Genomic DNA, 17908 nt, shown 5'->3' on the forward strand with positions numbered 1-17908 from the left:
CCTTCCGAGGAATAGGAACGTTGATAAAAGGAAATAAATTCATCTATCACCTCAGATTGGGAGGAAGTTCACGAGCCATTAATCTTATTGATTTTCAAAATTTTGTTGGCTCTTCTACGCTGGATTGTAGTCGCATGAAAGAAGGTTGTGTTTCTATTGCCACCATTTAACCATTGAACTCTAGATTTTTGCTTCTAGAAGTCTTCCTCCTTTAAGAGCTCTTCCGCCAGCTTGGATGATATGTCGTTCATTTTCTTTTGGCAAAAAGCAGAGTCTGGCAACCCCATCGGGTAATCAAGTTCTGTCTTCAAAGCTTGGATATTATTTTGTAAATTTCCGAAAAACTCTCAATTCCATTTTTTTGAAAGCAATTCTACAATTCTTCTGCTTTGCATGAAGTTTGGACGAGAAAGAGCCATCGCTTCTAATGGACCACGCATTATGGGCAGCCGCAGCACAGTCGGGATGTCGTACCCACATTGCCTCAGAAAGAAACTGACGAGGGCCCGGGGTGAGACAACCATCACTATCTACCACTATCAGGAAGTGATCCGATCTAACAGTGGCCCGCACAAACATAGCTGCATTAAGAAATTAAGCCTGCCAGGCATAATTCACAAAGGCCCTATCAAGTCTGATTCTAATATTGGCTGATCTGGTTCTTTTGTTGTTCCATGTGAAAACAGGGCTATTAGATCCGAGGTCGAGGAGGGCGCAGTTATGGATAAATTCTCTGAAGGCATGCATGTCTTTGTCCCCCTGCCGATTGCCACCCGCTTTCTCATGCCATGACAGGATGGAATTGAAGTCACCAAGGCACAACCAATCATCAACCCAATTTCTGGCAATAGACTTCAATTTATTCCATAGATTGGGCTCACCATAGACACATGTGAGGTAAAATTTGGAGTTATCAAGGGTGAGGACTTCAACATCAATAATATTGTTGTCGACAAACAAGATCTTCAGCTGGAATTGATTATGCCAAAAAAGCCCTAGACCTCCATATAAGTTTACGGCATCCACGCCGAAGAAAGATCCAAGGTTTAGCTTGCGTCCAATTTTGGAGAGTTTAGAAGTGGCACACTTTGTTTCCATGAGGAAAAGGATATCAGGTCTCTCCTTATGGAAAAGACACTTTAGAGCCTGGAATATCAGGGCTCCTCTAATACCCAGTTTGTCAGATCAAACACCAAGAAACACGAATAAAGAGAGACAATAGATCCGTACGACACAGAGATTTAACGAGGTTCACACACCAGGGTGGTGTGCTACGTCCTCGGGCGAAGAAGAAGATGATTCACTATGCAGAAGAAGGATTACACCCTAACAGCGGCGAGGAAGAACTCGCCCTGAAACCCTAGCTTCGTGAAAACCCTAGAATACAATGACTCTCAACAAGCAACAGTACATTATATATATATATTCCAAATAGCGGTTCGACCCATCGGGTCGCAGTCGATCCGGTCGAACCATACCGCGGGGGCGTAGCCCCCGCACCCCCCATACTATATACGAGATCAGTGATGGGCTCCGGGCTTGGGCCTATCGGCCCAAGCCCTCTGCTTCCATCACAGATCTCAGAAAAAATCCCATTCGGGTCGCCACCAAAATATGTCGGATCGGGTCAATCTTCAAAACGGGTCAAGAATTCGAGACAAACTTAACACTAACAATTCCAACTGATGGCCTTTATTGCTCCCCATGGGGTTGATCCACAGCCTCCATGGGGTGTTGCAGTAAAAAATGCTGCGCCAATTGATCATCTTGTGATATTGAGGGAGTTGGATAAGGGCGAGCTTGCCTGGCCTTCTTTTGTTTGCTTGCTTCAGAGGCATGAGTAAATGGGTTCGGGGGAGGGCGAATTCTAACCGGTTTGGTCACCACAGGAGGGACAGGGTCCTGAGAAGAGGATGAGTTCAGATGCGGGTTAGGGCGTGGTGATGTAGGGTTGCACGAAATAGTGCTGAGGGAGAAGTTATAAAATGGGTTATGAGGTATCCGTTGAGCATCGACAACAGGTATCAGAGAAGTGGGCTGGGCTAAGGGAGGTAGAAGTGATAAAGGTGGGTTAAGTCCATGTTCTAAGGTAGTAGGGGTTGAAAGGAAAAGTCCAGGCCCATGTGTTGATCCCTAGAGCCCGCAAGGGTAAAGTTGGAAAGAGCGGGCAACAAGGTTAGGATGGCTTGGGTCATCTCAGATTTTGGAGGATGTGAGCAGGGAGGGAGGGCAGATGGAGACTGGAGCAGCAGAATGATCTGGTGTGGGCACAATGTGAGGGTGAGAGGGGGTTAAGACTGCTCACGATCCAAGGATGATTGGGCGTACTGGAATTATCTGGATGAGGAGTGGTGGGAGGGCAGAGGATTTGTGAGTAGGCGTGGTGTTGGTACACCTGGTGGATGAAATCTAGCAAGTGGGGACCAGGTTCGGAGGGTCTGGAGATTCTATGCAGTAGGTGGAGGGGCTAGAGTGAGCTTCATCAACAGCTCCGGCGGAGGGTGATCGCAGGAGACGGTTTCGTAAAAGGGGACAATGGGGCATCGAGGAATGACTTCCGTCCATACACATGTGAATGGCGTTAGCAATAAGCCTTTTATCTGGAGGGGTAGCTCTGATTTCGTATCCAAATCTTCTAGCAGGTGACGGTGCCGTTGAAGCCACACTGGAATTCAAGAAAGTTGAGGAGCATCTGGAATCCTCATGCCCAAGTAAACCACAAATGAAACTGAGTAGCAGTAGTCATTCATATTTTACCTGGAAATCACATTGGTGTCCCGAACGACGTTTGATAGGGATAGAAGCTCTGAGAGGATTTCGGATGTCGGATGTCGGATGTCGGATGTCGGATGTCGATGGAAACTCTGGCTCTGATATAATGTTGACACTTTCCTGCCTGTGTCCTCGAATGAGCTTCACACATATTGTAGAGCCCAGTTCCTTGGCTGTTAGGCCACCAATATTAAGCTCAAGAAGTTCGAGGCTAGCAGAGTGTAGTTGAACCCAGAAGGACATCGGGCTGAAGCTCCATTCCTGATTATTCTTCCACATTTCAAGCACTAAAGGGTTACCCGCTACCGACAATGGTTCCTCCTCCAAGACATTCTCATGGTCAGCTCTGTGGTGAAATAGAATAGTAATTTATTCTGCTCCAGGGAGAAACATCCACAAGAAACTTAGGATGTGTTTGGTATGTGTTCTTGGAACACATTCTAGGCCTCGAATGCATTCTACGATGAAAAAAGTACTATTTGGTGTGCATTCTCATTCATGAGAACTGGAATGCAATGGAGAACGAGACTCGTTTTAGAACGGGTATATTGGTCCATTCTACGTTCTGAAAAATTGGGGATAAAACTTGTTCTGGAAGGCCGCGATGAACTTGATTTCATCCTCGACATTTCATCCTCGACCTAGGGAGCGTCTGAGGGAGCTTCATGGAGAAGAATTTGTGAGCTGACGGAGCTTCAGCGATCAACCCTCTCCTGTCGACTTCTCATCAAACCCTAACGGTATCTTCTTCTTCTTCTTCTTCTTCTTCACTTATTTGATCTGCTTTTCCCATTTGTTGTTGTGGTTACCGTTTTAGATTTTATCATGACCTCAAGTTCTTAGTTGGAGATCGAATGGAGATTTTCTTGAAATGGTCTCTAAAGTAGTTGTACACTGAGATTTTAGCAGTGGATGAACATTTTCTGAATAAATGGAGATTTCTTCTCGTTCTCAGGGATTTTTCATCAGTTCTCTTTGTTTTTTCCTTTTTTTTTTCCCCCTTTTATTTTAAGCTTTGTTGCATGTAACTTGTTGTGTGAGAGGAATTTTGTTGAGATGTTGTGGTTGAGCTTCATTGTTGTGCACCAAAGCCTCAAAAGCCCCTTGATATAAGTGAAATTGGGGAACAAGAAGAAGTCGAAGTGGAAGAGGAGATGAATCAGGAGGAGGCAGTTGGAGTAATTACGAAGCCAAAAGGCGAAAAGGAGTGATGGCTATGCCTTCGAAGTATCAGGATTCAGTTCTTCAGCCTTGGAAGCGTCAAAATCGTAGGAGATCAATAGGTACGGAAGATGATTGAGCCGTTTAATGGATGGGTATTTTGATGTGGGTTTTCTATCTCTGATGTTATTATGGTAAGCTGATCTTCTCTTCTCCATGGAGATTTGTGGAGATCGGGGTCTGAACGAATAGCTTTATTTACTAGAAGTGAATGAATTTCATAATTAGATTTTTCATCATCTTCTCCTTTCCCTCTTGCAATTTTGATGTTACGAAAAAAATTAATTCTAGAGAAATAGAAAATGTCTATGGGCTTTTGGTATCAGTTCCAGATCCTTATAATCTGAGATGGATCCATGAACTCTTCATGTGAATCTGGCGTGATCCCAAGAACACTTATTGCAAGAGGGAGATTTTGATGCATTATGTAGAAATTTATCACTTCCAAGTTCTTCTTACATATTTGATTTAGGATTGATTTATTCTGATTTTTTATTTTCTCCCTTCGTTGGCATCATTGCAATTGCTGCTAGTTGTGGGTGGTCAACACTGAATCCAAATCTCATTTCAATGTGGTTTAGAGTGTTTCTGATTGAAAGAGAGGCTTGCTGATCTTCTTGTTTAGGATATGCATAGTTTTAACTAATTAGACTCAAAGACTAATTTTTTGCTTAGAGTCAAGTGGGTCAAGAGTTTGGTTAGTGGATGAAAATGGAGTTCAACTTAGCATCAACATCGCTCAATCAGCCTTAATTCCAATCGGGTTGTGCGTTTGTTATCATGAATGACTTCAATTGAGTTAGCTGCCCTGTTTGATATGCTTATTTCTCAGGAACTGTAATGGACAATAGTAATCCAGATGAGTGAAACTAGTAGTCTTAATCCTTTATCTCTTTGTTCACTTTCAAGCTATCAGTTAGTGTTTCTGATCTTTGTAATGATCTTATAAGAGCATTTCCAATTGAATGCATGGCTCCAATTCAGTTAGCTACTCTGTTTGATAGGCTTCTTTCTCAGGAACAGTAATGAGCAATAGTAATCCTGATGAGTGAAACTAGTAGTCTTAATCCTTGATCTCTTTGTTCACTTTCAAGTTATCGGTTAGTGTTTCTGGTCTCTGTAGTGATCTTATTAGAGAATTTCCAATTGAAATGCATGAATGGCTCCAATTGAGTTAGGTGCCCTGTTTATCAGTAACTGAAGTTGCCCACGTTCTGTAAAGTTCTTTATCATTAATGTGTTAGCTTGTGTGACATACATACAACCTCTAATTCAGAAAAGAAACAACTTAATTATATGGCCCTTACAGAAAATATTCTTTCTTCCCCAGCTACATACAAATTACAAACACAAATAGTGGGACCAATTCAATCATTACTGTGGCTTCTGGTGTGTGACTGAGTGACAATGATGAATGATGAATGAATCTATTAGCTGTGCAATGTGTACAACATACTTGCAACACAACTTAATAATCCAGCTTGACAATTTAGTACTACACCAGCATCAAGCAATTTCATTGTCAGTGATCTGGTCATCTGGTACTCATACCAATATATGTGCTTGTCTGTCTATGTTCTAAGATCTGGCAATGCATGACAGGTTCAACATATTCCCCTGCAACACCAATGACTTTCTTATGTATCCATGTGCTTCTGCTCGAGCTTATCTGTTTTTCTCATTCTTCTTATTTATTGTATGATTCTGTGATGATCTTAACTTTAGCCTCTTAGCTAGCTGGACTTTGTTTATTATGAATTTAAACATAATTTGTCGAATTTGTTGCAGGCACAGCGGTTAGGAGACATAGGCGTCGTCGTCTAGACTAACTATGCAGAGGTGGTGAATTTGTTTAAGGAGGATCAAAGTACCTGGCCATGAGAGATTTTTTTTTTTTTTGGATTTGAAATATTTGAGTAGATGTTTTGTATTTTTTAATCTGGTGAAACAATGTAGTGATCAAGTGGTAACGGCGCATCAATTAGCTACTAAATGAATGGATCTATAATCAACTTCTAACTTTCCGACCCTCCTCCTTGTAATTTTTAATGAATTTCGTTTTCTATGTTAAAAGAAAAAAATTATAGGCTTTGTTGAGATGGAAATCCATTTAATCATTGACATTATAATATGGTTTTCAATTCAAATGTGTTTTCTTACGTGATAAATATAAAGCTCTTGAAAATTGTTGTCTATTGCTAAATTATAAGAATCAAATCCCATTTTCACATAGGGTATTGAGTAAGGTCGAACAATTAAAGAGTAGAGAAAAAGTGGCAAGTAAAAAGGAATTTAAAAAAAATAATGAGTTAAGAATTTAAAAAAGGAATAATAATAATAGGCCAAATAGGTGAAGAATGGATTTTTAAGAATGAGAATATAAATATTATACCAAACACAATTCTCATTCTAAAATAAAGAATGCATTATAGCTTAAAGGTGTTCCAAACAACATTCTCATTCTAAGTTGAGAATGCATTCTTGATTTTGGGAATGCATTCCGAATGCATTGCAAGAATGCAAACCAAACACATCCTTAGTGTTCCAAGCATTATTTATGGCTTCAGTAACTGCTTATTTACGATAACGTTTACCTTCAAGGACTAACCCCACCAACGATGTTGACCAGGAGTTGGCTATTCGTTCTTCTATTTCATCATCTAGGAGAAGTGCAACCTCATTTAGTGTTTCAGGGATTTGTTCATATGTAGTAGAGTCGGTGCTGGTATTTTGAGATGGAGGGTTATTTGGAGAAGTTGGGTTTGTGTTACTAGAGGGGTGAGTGAGGAAAAGGTTGTTGGTGTACGATGTCTTGTATTCCATTGTAGTTTAATCTAGGGAGTGCTGATGCAGCACCTCGACAAGCAAGACGGCGGTCCCACTAGTCGGTTAGTAGGCCGTGGAAGTTGCAAGGGGGGCAGGAGGCTTCCCTGCATAGCAGGGGGTGTAGGGGGCACTGCCCCTGCTCGAATTTTTTATTTGAGGGCAATTGTGTACTTTTCGGATTAGAGTTTTTTTCACTATATATTTGTAGTGAAGGTTTCTTTCTCTGTAATGCAAGCAATACTGAGAGGTGTGAGGACGAACGCTGTAACCCTATTCTCCATTGATAGTGAAGCAAGATCTCATCTCACTGGCGATGCAGGCAACCTTGCCAAACCTCGTAAAATCCGTGTACATTGTTTGTTTTGTTTTTTCCATTATCTTCTACATCGTTTTAGGATTGCATTTCTACAAAAGGAGTGGTGGTGGGGAACTCATTAGAGACGGAGAAGACAACACAGGAAGGGTTAGGGCTCACTGAGTGTCAGCGGCAAGGAGCAGGTTGCTGGAGGAGAGCAACGCATTATGCGGAGAGAGGATACACCACAAGGGGAAAAAAGACGGGATGAAAGGGGGTATCAGTCATGTGTAAGGTCGGCTTATTGGAGAGTTATGCACATGAGAAAACCCAAAGCGAGAGGGGTGTCTCACTGGGCCTGGTTTGGGGCTTGGATTGCTCCCATACAAGGATATGCTAAGCTAAATTCTGATGGTGCCTTTACTGAAGGAATTACTACAGGCTACAGTGCTCTCATTTGCAATGACCATGGCTATTTCTTGTCAGGTGTCTCTTAAGGATATTCCCAATTCAACCCTCTTTTCTGAACATAAGACTAGGTCTTCAATTTGCTTTGTAGTTGAAGATCCGAACCATTGTGGTTGAATCAGATTACTCTGAACTAGTTCAGTATATCAAGCATCTTTCCAATCCAGTATGGGAAATTTTGCCAATCATGCATGACACTTGGACCATAATTTATAACTTTCATTCAATTATTGTATTACATGTTTTGGGTCTGCAAACTCTTCTGCACTCCTCTTTGTGTCTTTGTAATTCCACTAATGCTTTATCCCTTTGTAAATGTGTGGGTATGCCCCCTTACTTTCTTTGGGCTATGCTTGCACATGATCGTTATTCTTGTTCTAACGCATAATTACACTTTTGACAAAATATATATATAAATATACATGGTCGCAATGAGCCATGGTTGACATTCACTCTGGTCTTAGAGAAACTCAGTCTTAAAAAAAAAAAAAAAAAAAAAATGATATACAGTGGTAACATTACCTGGTATAGACAAATCATCATCTATTAGGGAAAAAAGAGAAAAAAAATTAAGCGATTAATAGTGTCCACTTCTCTGATATCCTAAGACATCATCCATTTGGATAAGAAAAGAAAATGGAAAAAAAAAAAAAAAAGATAAGGACATGTTTTCTATGGAGGGAGTGTGCGGGCTGCCTCCAAACACATGAGGCAAAGTGAAATGACTGACCATCTTCTATGTAAGGCAATAATACTTGTTCTGTTGATGTTTTTACCTGTGCTTCCATTGGCCCATGTGCTGGTAAAAGGGCCATGCTCTTGACCAAAGACCATCCTCTCAGAAAAGAACTATTGAAAGAACAACATTGCTTGCAAGCAACAATAGCATACTTTGGGTTTTTCTTTTGGCTAAAAACCTAGGATACCCCATTAGGCATTCATTGTTTGTCACATCTAGGGGTGCAATAGGATCGAGTTGGGCTGGGCTTCTTAAAACCCTAGCTCAACCTTGAGTTCTCTTAATTAGGCCCAAACCTGCCTTGGCCCAGACTCAAGGTTGCAAAACTTCAACCTAGACCCAACCCTTACCTACCTTGATTGGCCCTGATTTTTTAGGGTCGGGCCGAGATGACCTTGATTGACCTTAGTTTGTCATCAAGGGCCGAGTATACCATTTTTTTTTTCGATAAAAAAAGCAAGAGAGAATTTTTTTTTGGTAAAAAAAGTAAGAGAGATCGGAAAGAAGATATATTAGGGGTTTTGAGGTGTCAATGACTCAATACCAAACAATATCTAAAATTAGGTTGATATCAGGGTTAACATCAGGGCAAAAACCAGGGCCAAAAGTTAGGGTAAAAAAATCAAGGTCAGGTTCAGGGCGGGTCAAGACATCAACCGGTACCCACCCTAACCCTGACTCAGTGTAAAAAATTTCAGGATCAGGCCTGCCCTTAGGGCCAAAATTTTTGGGTTGGTATTTGTTCGGGATCAGGATGGGCCAAGGGCGGGTTCGGGGTGTCAAGGCCAAACTTGCACCCCTAGCTACTCATATCAATCCTACTACAGTATAAAAATAGTCACTCCACCCAAATCTGCTACTATCAAAGCTCCACATCATAGACACCCACACCCATCATTCTTTCTTGGTTTACTCAACAGGGAGGACTTTTTTTCCACAAACTGAGGCTTTGTTTGATTGTCAAGGAAGGAATAGAAAATAAAATAACAATTTTAAATTTGAGTAATAAGACATACATATAAATTAATCATTGCATCATAATGATATTTGTTCAGACGGATGAGAATCATTTTTAGCCTTAAATTGGGGTCAAATGATCGTTTGATCAATCAATAAGCTCAACTATAAATATATATATATATATATATATATATATACTCCCTTGTTAGGAAACCAATTTTTAACTCAGGTGAATCACTGGAGTTGAGTAAAAATTGTAAAACTTGGTCCAACGTCATGTTGACTTGCTTAATTGAAAAAATGGAAAATAATGAGACTTGGTCCAAGTTTTGTCCGAGTTAAAAGTGGCTTGGAAAAATGAGTGTGGTCCTCTCCTTTGGAAGTTCTTTTTATTATTTATCATTGTTGTTACTGGGGATTTTGAGATCGTGTCGAGCCACTATCAGTGCAACTCGAGACCACTTATTAAGCGTAAGATTTCTGCCCACTATAGCTCATCAATTGCATTAAGAAGTTAATATTTGTTCAATGATTTGTTGGAACTAATTAGGATTTGATGATTTTGACTCTAGAGGGTAGGAGGAATCATAGAAAAAGAGGAGGAACGGATACAAACTCACACACCCATATGATAGAGCTCGATTCACTAATCACTTGGTGCCTGCTCTTCAAGCAAAGTTGCAAGTCAATGCTGCTTTAAATTTTCTTGTGAATTTTACTTCTGCTGAATTCATTTATTCCTGAAACCTATAGCAGGAAGGTAAAGAACTAATTCATCTACTCTTTTTCAAAACATCCATTTTTCTTTTTTTAGTTACATGTCTAAGGCTCTGTTTGGTATCGTTTCTATTCTAGAAACAACGTTTCGTGTCAAAAACGAAAATTTCAGTTTTTGTGTCAAAATGCTATTTTAAAACAAAAAATGGTGTTTCAAAATTTCAAAATTTTTTCGGGAACGATAGTTCCTTTTTTTTTATAAAATGGAATGAAACTGGGAAACGGAGTTCCGTCCAATCTTGTTTTTTCAATTTTTTTTTTTTTCACTTTTTATTCAAAAAACACAGAAACAAACCATAAGTGCACCAAACACTTTATTCGGTTTTTTCCTTCCAATAGAACAAAAAAACTCCAAAAACAATTTTTTAGAACGATACCAAACGGAGCCTAAGTCTTTTTCACCAATAGCACATTGAACCATTTTCATGAATGCTTTCCACTATTCAAAGCCAAAACTACACCAAAGCCGAAAACTAGAGAAAGGGAGCCTATTGACATTAAGCTTCTACATAAACAATGGTTCATTTCAGAAGAACCTTTTGAATGCTATATGAAAAGATCTGTTGTATGAGTGATGCATTTGAGAGGAGTTGATCAAGTGATCAACCCTCGGGTAGGTACCCCACTTAACACACAGTAAACCGCCAGGTCAAAGCCAAGGTGTCCTCACCCACAAGATTGAGTTTGCAGTAGATGCAACTTTTAATAATAACAAGTGGTGACCATGGTGATTGATGTTAACTAGCTTTCCTTTCCTCAGGGCTTTAGAATCCAAGGCTAATAGAGAAAACTCAAGCCAAGGCTAAGGGAGAAAAATTCAGACCTAATTCTTATAATTTTTTTCAACCTTGTCTCTAATTCTCCCCTCTCCCCAAACACTTTATTCTACACTTCTCAACATTTTGACCCAAATTAACACAGATTTTGATCAAGCTTTTAAACCATATTGAACATTTCAATGTGGGAAAAAGAATAGTAACCCCATTTGTATGGTTCTCTGTGGTCCAATGCTGATACAGAAACCATGCAACCAAGTAATGATCTTTTGATGGTGGTATCGACACCAATATTTTCTCGATCGCCAACTTCAAGAATTGACATTGACTATGTTTAAAAGTGAAAATCTTATGTTGTACCTTGGGAAACAGATATCAAGTATTGATACCTCAAAAGACCATTTAAAAGATAGGGGGGGGAAGACATCCAAAAAATGACCAAAACCAATATATTTCTGCACTATGTAATCCGACTATAAGAGATTAAGCTGTCAAAAAGCAGATTCAAACAACAGAGATTTATTCAAAGCCCAAAATAGGAAAAGGTGATTTGAGTTCTGAGAATCCCATTCATCTATCCATATGGGAGTAGTAGGAAAACAGAGGGGGTTTGAAAACTGGTGATGGAGGGGAAGATCTAGCACACAGCGCTTGTCTTCTGCAAAAGGAGATTCATTTGTTGCAATCAGTTTTCTTCGCTGGTATCACCACTGACAGAACTGGTAGTGATTCTGTAATCCGAACCACTGAAGATCCAGACATGCTGTTCTTCTGCTCACTTCCATAGGTAGCTTCCTGAAACTTTATATTGCCGCGGCTTTCTATTATGATTTTGGACTTTTCCGACATCATGTTGGTTTGTTTGCTTCCATCAGCCGTCTGAAACGAAATTGAGGGAACAGTGGTAGTAGCAGGAGGAGGATCTTGCTGAGAATCTTGAGGAGGAGCTTTTTCATGCGATCCCTTGCCGCCCATCTTTCTAATTCCTCAACACCTTCAGGAGGAGCTTTTTCCGATAGGTTTGATCATTACACGTCGTAGTAAACCAGTATTTATAGAGAAAAAAAGGCTCTCATTGGGAGTGTAGTAGTAGTTACACCATTAAACGAAGGTGGGTGGAAAGACTGCCCCATCTTCATGGAAAGTGAAAATACTTATCCTATTCATCCTTCTATGTCCAATTGGCCGTATTGATGCAGAAACCATGCTGTCTTTCAAGGAAGGAGATTGCTACTAATGGTGCAAGATCAATGAAACCACACTCTGGTTGCGTGGTGTTATTGCATAGTGGAAAATTAATAATCAAAACCCTCCAACTACAAGCTCCCTATTCTAGAAATTAACCCATAGTGAAGGGAAGTTTCTTTCTCTTCCATGGAATATCTCTGCGAAATGCGAATCTCGACTATCAAGCCGTTCGAGATCTAGAGAGAGGGATGGAGAATGCAGGGTCCGATACTTTCTTCTTCCACACGCAAGAGAAGGATTTTCTTTGCATTTGCAGAAGGAACGAGAAAAAGGAACTTCCATTTTAATTGTTCAGAAATCTCCGAAGTGTGAGGCACTGAGGCTTCAACTTATTTATAATAAAGAAAAAGTGAAGCTTCAACACCCGTCAACTATTACATTTCTTGTGTTCTGTGCTGGCGTTCCATATATTTTTTTCTTTGATGGTAGAAACCAGGGGTGTCAATTTGTGGCCCGAACCGGTTAAATCGATCGGGACCGATCGTTTATAGACCGGCCTGGCCAGGACCATTTATTAAACGTGTCGGGCTTGAGCCCGGCCCGTTTATAAATGGTGGGTCTCGGTTTTGCTACTTGAACCGTCGGGCGCCCGATCGAGACCGACCGAATAATGCCCGACCGAGACCGGCCTATTGTGCACCGACTTGGCCCGACCCTTTAATGATTGTAGAATACCTATTTTACCCCCCAAATTAAAGAATAAAAACTAAAAAGTACAGACATGTTCACATTTTAAATAATGGTTATATTTGGTATCATTTATTGATTTATTGTCATTTTTTTGGGCTTGCATGAGTGGGCCGGAATATAATAGCACATTTTAAAGAAGGCCCGTTTAAAAACCGGTTAAAGCCCGTTTAACATTAAACATGTCCGTAGCCCGGTTAAGGCCCGACTAAAGCCCGATTAAGGTGGCCCGATTATAACCCGAGACCGACCCACCGAATATAAAGTGTACCATGCCCTCAATAACTAAGCCTGATTAGTTAAATATGCGGACACGGTGTAGCCTTTGAAAGTCTTCAAGCCCGATTAAGCCCGATCGAAACCGAACCGGCCCGACCGGTTGACATCCCTAGTAGAAACACACAGAAGTAATTTTTATTAGGTAGGGATGACTATTGTCCATAGTAAAAGGAATTCTAGTAGTACTGGCAGTAGTTGCCAGTTGGTACATGGATTGCACCACTTCATTGTTTGGCATCATATAATATGTAAGTTTAGACTGACTAATACAGACAGAAACAGGTTAAAGATACTAAGGGACCATAGGGTGGGGTTAGAGAGGTTCTAAACAAGGTGTTCCAAAGCTGGGTCATCACTCCATACTTTCTCGGTATCCATCCACAGTTTTTAGCATGCTTCAATTCGTGAAGGAGAGATCACGCGCTGGCTTCAAAATGGTCTCTTGTTATCACATGATTGACCAGAAAATAGATAATGTTAGTGGTGGATAGAAAACCAAAGGCCCATCTATACATGTTATCTTTTCTTTTGTCATGTATGGAACAGACCAATATAAGATTGGTATGAGATGAAGTTATATTTAATAGGGCTAATTATGTGTTGTATAGGGGTTGGTTTGGATAGGGGTATATAATCACTTGGACCAATTATTTAAGTTGTGTATAATTTCAAGTGGGTTAGGTTGTGCCTTTTGCATGACTACTTTGTTTTTATGAGTTCATATATAAAAACATCATGTGATAAAAGAGCTAAAGAAAGGTTTTAAGCGTGAGGGTTTCAGGGTCCTCAAGTTATATAAATACAAGATTAGGGAATTGAAAGAAGGGGATGGGGGCTGAAGTCGCTCAAAACGTCAAATAAGACACAATAGAAGCAGTGAATAAAGTATTGAGTATCCTTACCAAAAAAAGAAAAAAGAATAAAGTATTGAGTAACGAGTAGCACCCAGACCAATGAGAAATAATAATATATTAATAAGAAACAGGAGAAAATAATTACTAATAAAAAAGGGGGGAGGTGCAAGACAAAGAACAACCTGGGGATAAATTCACGTTTTCAATATCGATAAACAAAAAGAACAGCAATGAAGATAGATTTCATTCACATACCATGTGTTGGGTGTTGAGGACCATTTATTTTCACTCGCATTCCATTTATTTTCCGTTTTTAATGCTAGTGGATAGAAGAATTCAAACAATCAAATCGATTGGAATTTTTTTTTTTTTAAATCCAACAAGAAAGACACCTGGTCACCCGGTGATTGAGGAAAACTTTGTCCAAGTAGTTAAAAATGAAAAAATGTTTTTAAATTAATGAAAAATCACATCTAGCTTGCTACCATCATGACATAATAGAAAATAAATTTGTTAGTTTTTATAAATTTTAGGTTAAATAATACAATATCAAATGACTAAAATAACTTTTTATGCATTATATGCAAAATACAAGATAAAATAGAGAAAAAATAATCTAAGATATTGTACAATAATAATTCTAACCTAAATGTATAAATTAATTTCTTCCCTTCCCCATAATATATATATAATGCCAATAGTCTAATATATAATCGTTAAAGTCATTCATATACCATGTGTTGGGTGTTGAGGACCATCGATTAATAATTGATCGGACGTTTATTTATTGGTCATGTTGGTCTTGATTTTTGATCAGTCGATTCTAATGGTGCAAGCCTATAATTGACACCATTGCATTTGTCTATCAATAAAAGTGATGCTAGATAAGAGATTCACTTCCCGAACAAAAAGAATAACTTGAGAGAGGATCTTGAACTCAATTGGATGAAATTCTAAGCTCGTTAGTTTAATTGTAAATTGTTCAGAAAAAGAATTTAAAAAAATATTATTAATTAATAAATATATGTTATAAATATTTGAAGAAATTACACTCCCCTCCTCTGAACTATGGTTCAATATCAAGTTTCCCCACCTACTTTCATATATATCAACATCCTCCCTTCTAAATTGAAGATGCTTTCAATTATCTCATAAAGGACTGATAGTGTTAAATTGGACTATAAAAAGACTAGTTTACCCTTCTGGCATCTGCCGATATTTCCTTGATATGATTAGGGAAGTAATTATGGCGTTGGCCTTCGCCGTGGTTGAGATTACAGACTTTGCCGAATCTGAGGAGATGTCCGATGTTCGATTCTTCCTCAAGGAATACAAATTCGAACTCCTTACAGAACTCCTTGAAGGAGATTATGGTTTCGGCCTTTGTCGTGGTCGGAGGAGAAGATGATTTTTTGAGGAAGAATCGAATTCCTTTGTCGTGGTTGGAGGAGAAGATTTTTTTGAGGAAGAATCGAATTCGAACTCCTGCTTCTGTTTCTGCTTCTCTTCTTTTGTCCTCATCATTGTTATGGTAATAATTCTTAGGGATAGGGTTTGGTTTATGGATTTCATGATCTACCTCAAACTGTGGTGGTGGGTTTCATGTGCAACCCTGTATAAAAAAAATCCAGAATTGGGAATTCCTTCACGGTCAGCTCCTTGGGGTTGGCGCGGCTATCTCTGCATTTTTTAAAAACCTGAACTCTTCTCCTATCAACCGCCTTTTACCTATTCTGTTTCTAGTTCTGACTGATTTTTTTTTTCCTTTTCTATTTCTCATTTTTTTAGATTTTTTTTCTCATTTATTTGGAAAGAGATAATGTCGGGGATATTTTCGCCCAAGATTGGCGATCTCAATGACTACATCGCACATTCGCAAGCTTGCATTGTTTCTCTCAAGGGTCTTAAGGCAAAACACGAACACGACGAAGCAAGATAAAACAGAGGTAGGGATTCTAATTAGGTTATCATTATTTATGTTCTGGAAAATTTCAGGGAGGAATTAGTGTGACAGGACAGTGATTTAGTCATGGTTGTTGTTTCTGTATCTCCAATATATTTTTTTGCGTTAATTCAGACAAGATGGTTTCCTTTAAAAGGGCGGTTTTCTCTTTCTAATCCACACTAACTTTGACCATAGGCTTATGGGGATCCTCCTTTCCAGTAACATTTTCTTTCTTTTCAGCGTCTCCATTGTTTCCCATCTCTAAGCACTTCCTTGTATGTGATCTTAATTGGTTTCACGATCTCCCCACCTTGATCGCGAGGGAAGGACATGAAGAACTTAAAGATCAAGTTATGGATGACTGGTATGTTGAGACTGTGGGTACCCCTCTATTTAAGCTTCATCATAAATTTTAGAAGTGCAGTTATAAACCACGGTTCAAACGCACCTTTGGTAACACCTCCGTGGAAATAGATCACATCAAGTCCAAGCTGGAGGAAATTCAAGCAACCCCACCCACTGACCAGCAGCATTCCCTTGAACAGCAATATCGAACCCAACTGGAGTGTCTTCTAGACAAGGAAGAAAAGCATTAGGCTCAACAATCAAGGATCTGGTGGCTAAGAGCTAGCGATTGCAACACCAAATTTTTCCATACTGCTACTGCGATTCACTGTCACACCAATAGGATCACAAAGCTTAAATCTCAATCAGGCCAATGGATCACAGAGGAATCAGAAATAAACTATCTTATCATGTCTTATTTTTCCTCTTTATTTGAATCATCTCATCCTCAGAATATTCACAATTTTTTGTCTTGTGTCAACCCTGTGATTACCCCTTAAATGAACAATCTCTTATGCAGGCCCTTAATTGATGATGAAATAAGAGCGGCTATTTTCTAGATCGGTGGGTACAAATCCCCTGGTTTGGATGGTATGCTGGCCATATTTTATCACTTATTTTGGGATTCAGTGGGCAGAGATGTGTCCTCTGCCATTAAATATTTCTTCTCCCGGGATTACCTGTTAAGGGCCTTTAATAGGATCGTCCTCACTTTAATCCGTAAGTGTAAAAACCCATCTGTGATGGGTCACCTCCACCCCATTAGTTTCTGCACCGTGATTTACAAGATCATTGCCAAGTCTATGGCAAACCGTCTCAAACCTATGTTGGATCCGATCATCAGTCAAAACCAAAGTGCATTTGTCCCGGGCAGATCTATATCAAATAATATTTATATTTCTCATGAAACCTTGTCACACTTGCAAAAGTCGAGAAGCAAAGAGGGATATGCAGCCATCAAACTCGACCTTAGCAAGGCTCATGATAGAATTGAATGGGGGGTTTTTTAGAACAAATACTATTGGAGTTTGGTTTTGCAGGTCAGTGGGTCAATTGGGTGATGCAATGCATTACCACGGTCGAATACTACATCAAAGTGAATGGGTCTATTATTGGGCAGGTTATCCCATCCCCTGGTCTCAGACACAAGGATTCTTCCCCTTAAGCTAGTATCTTTTCATCTTATGCCAAGAAGCCATCTCTCTCCGCCTCTCAGCACCATGGACTCTGGGGCCACCTCTGGTATCAACATTAGCAGAATTGGCCCATCGATTTCCCATTTGATGTTTGCGGACAATTGCATGATCTTCTCCAAAGTTAGAATGTTTGATTGCAACCATATCCGTGGTATACTCGATGAATATTGCCAAGTCTCAGGTCGGCAATTGAACTTGGAGGAATCCAAAATCATTTTCAGCCCAAAAACTAGTGCTCATAATCGGGTAAGCATATGTTCATCAATAGGCCTAGTGGAAGTGCAATCTCATGGGACATATCTGGGTTTGCCAACCTTTTTTGGAAGGTCAAAGCGGCAGATTTTCTCTTACCATTCCGACCAAATGCAAGAAAAAATAATGGGGTGGTGAGACAAACTCTTATCGGGAGCTGGCAAGGCAACTATGATTAAGTCGGTGGTGGCATCCATCCCGACTTTCGCAATATCAAATTTCCTTCTACCAAGTGAGCTATTCAAAAATCTTAATAAATTCACTCGAC

General features: G+C 39.7%; 2 long non-coding RNA genes across 3 annotated transcripts; both read left to right on the forward strand.

Moving 5' to 3' along the window:
• The first annotated feature begins 1762 nt into the window (after positions 1 to 1762).
• LOC122093296 lies at positions 1763 to 6012 on the forward strand. Its single transcript, XR_006144410.1, has 2 exons — positions 1763 to 3512; positions 5782 to 6012. It is a non-coding gene; the product is annotated as an uncharacterized LOC122093296 (long non-coding RNA).
• Positions 6013 to 15137: 9125 nt separating this feature from the next.
• Positions 15138 to 16673, forward strand: LOC122094298. 2 transcript variants are annotated; one of them, XR_006144717.1, is made up of 3 exons: positions 15138 to 15433; positions 15691 to 15848; positions 16088 to 16673. It is a non-coding gene; the product is annotated as an uncharacterized LOC122094298 (long non-coding RNA). The 2 variants fall into 2 exon arrangements; XR_006144716.1 differs by having other exon boundaries at positions 15138 to 15848.
• Positions 16674 to 17908: the final 1235 nt, after the last annotated feature.

This window comes from Macadamia integrifolia, chromosome 11 (genome assembly GCF_013358625.1).
Source record: "Macadamia integrifolia cultivar HAES 741 chromosome 11, SCU_Mint_v3, whole genome shotgun sequence".
Taxonomy (NCBI): Eukaryota; Viridiplantae; Streptophyta; class Magnoliopsida; order Proteales; family Proteaceae; genus Macadamia; species Macadamia integrifolia.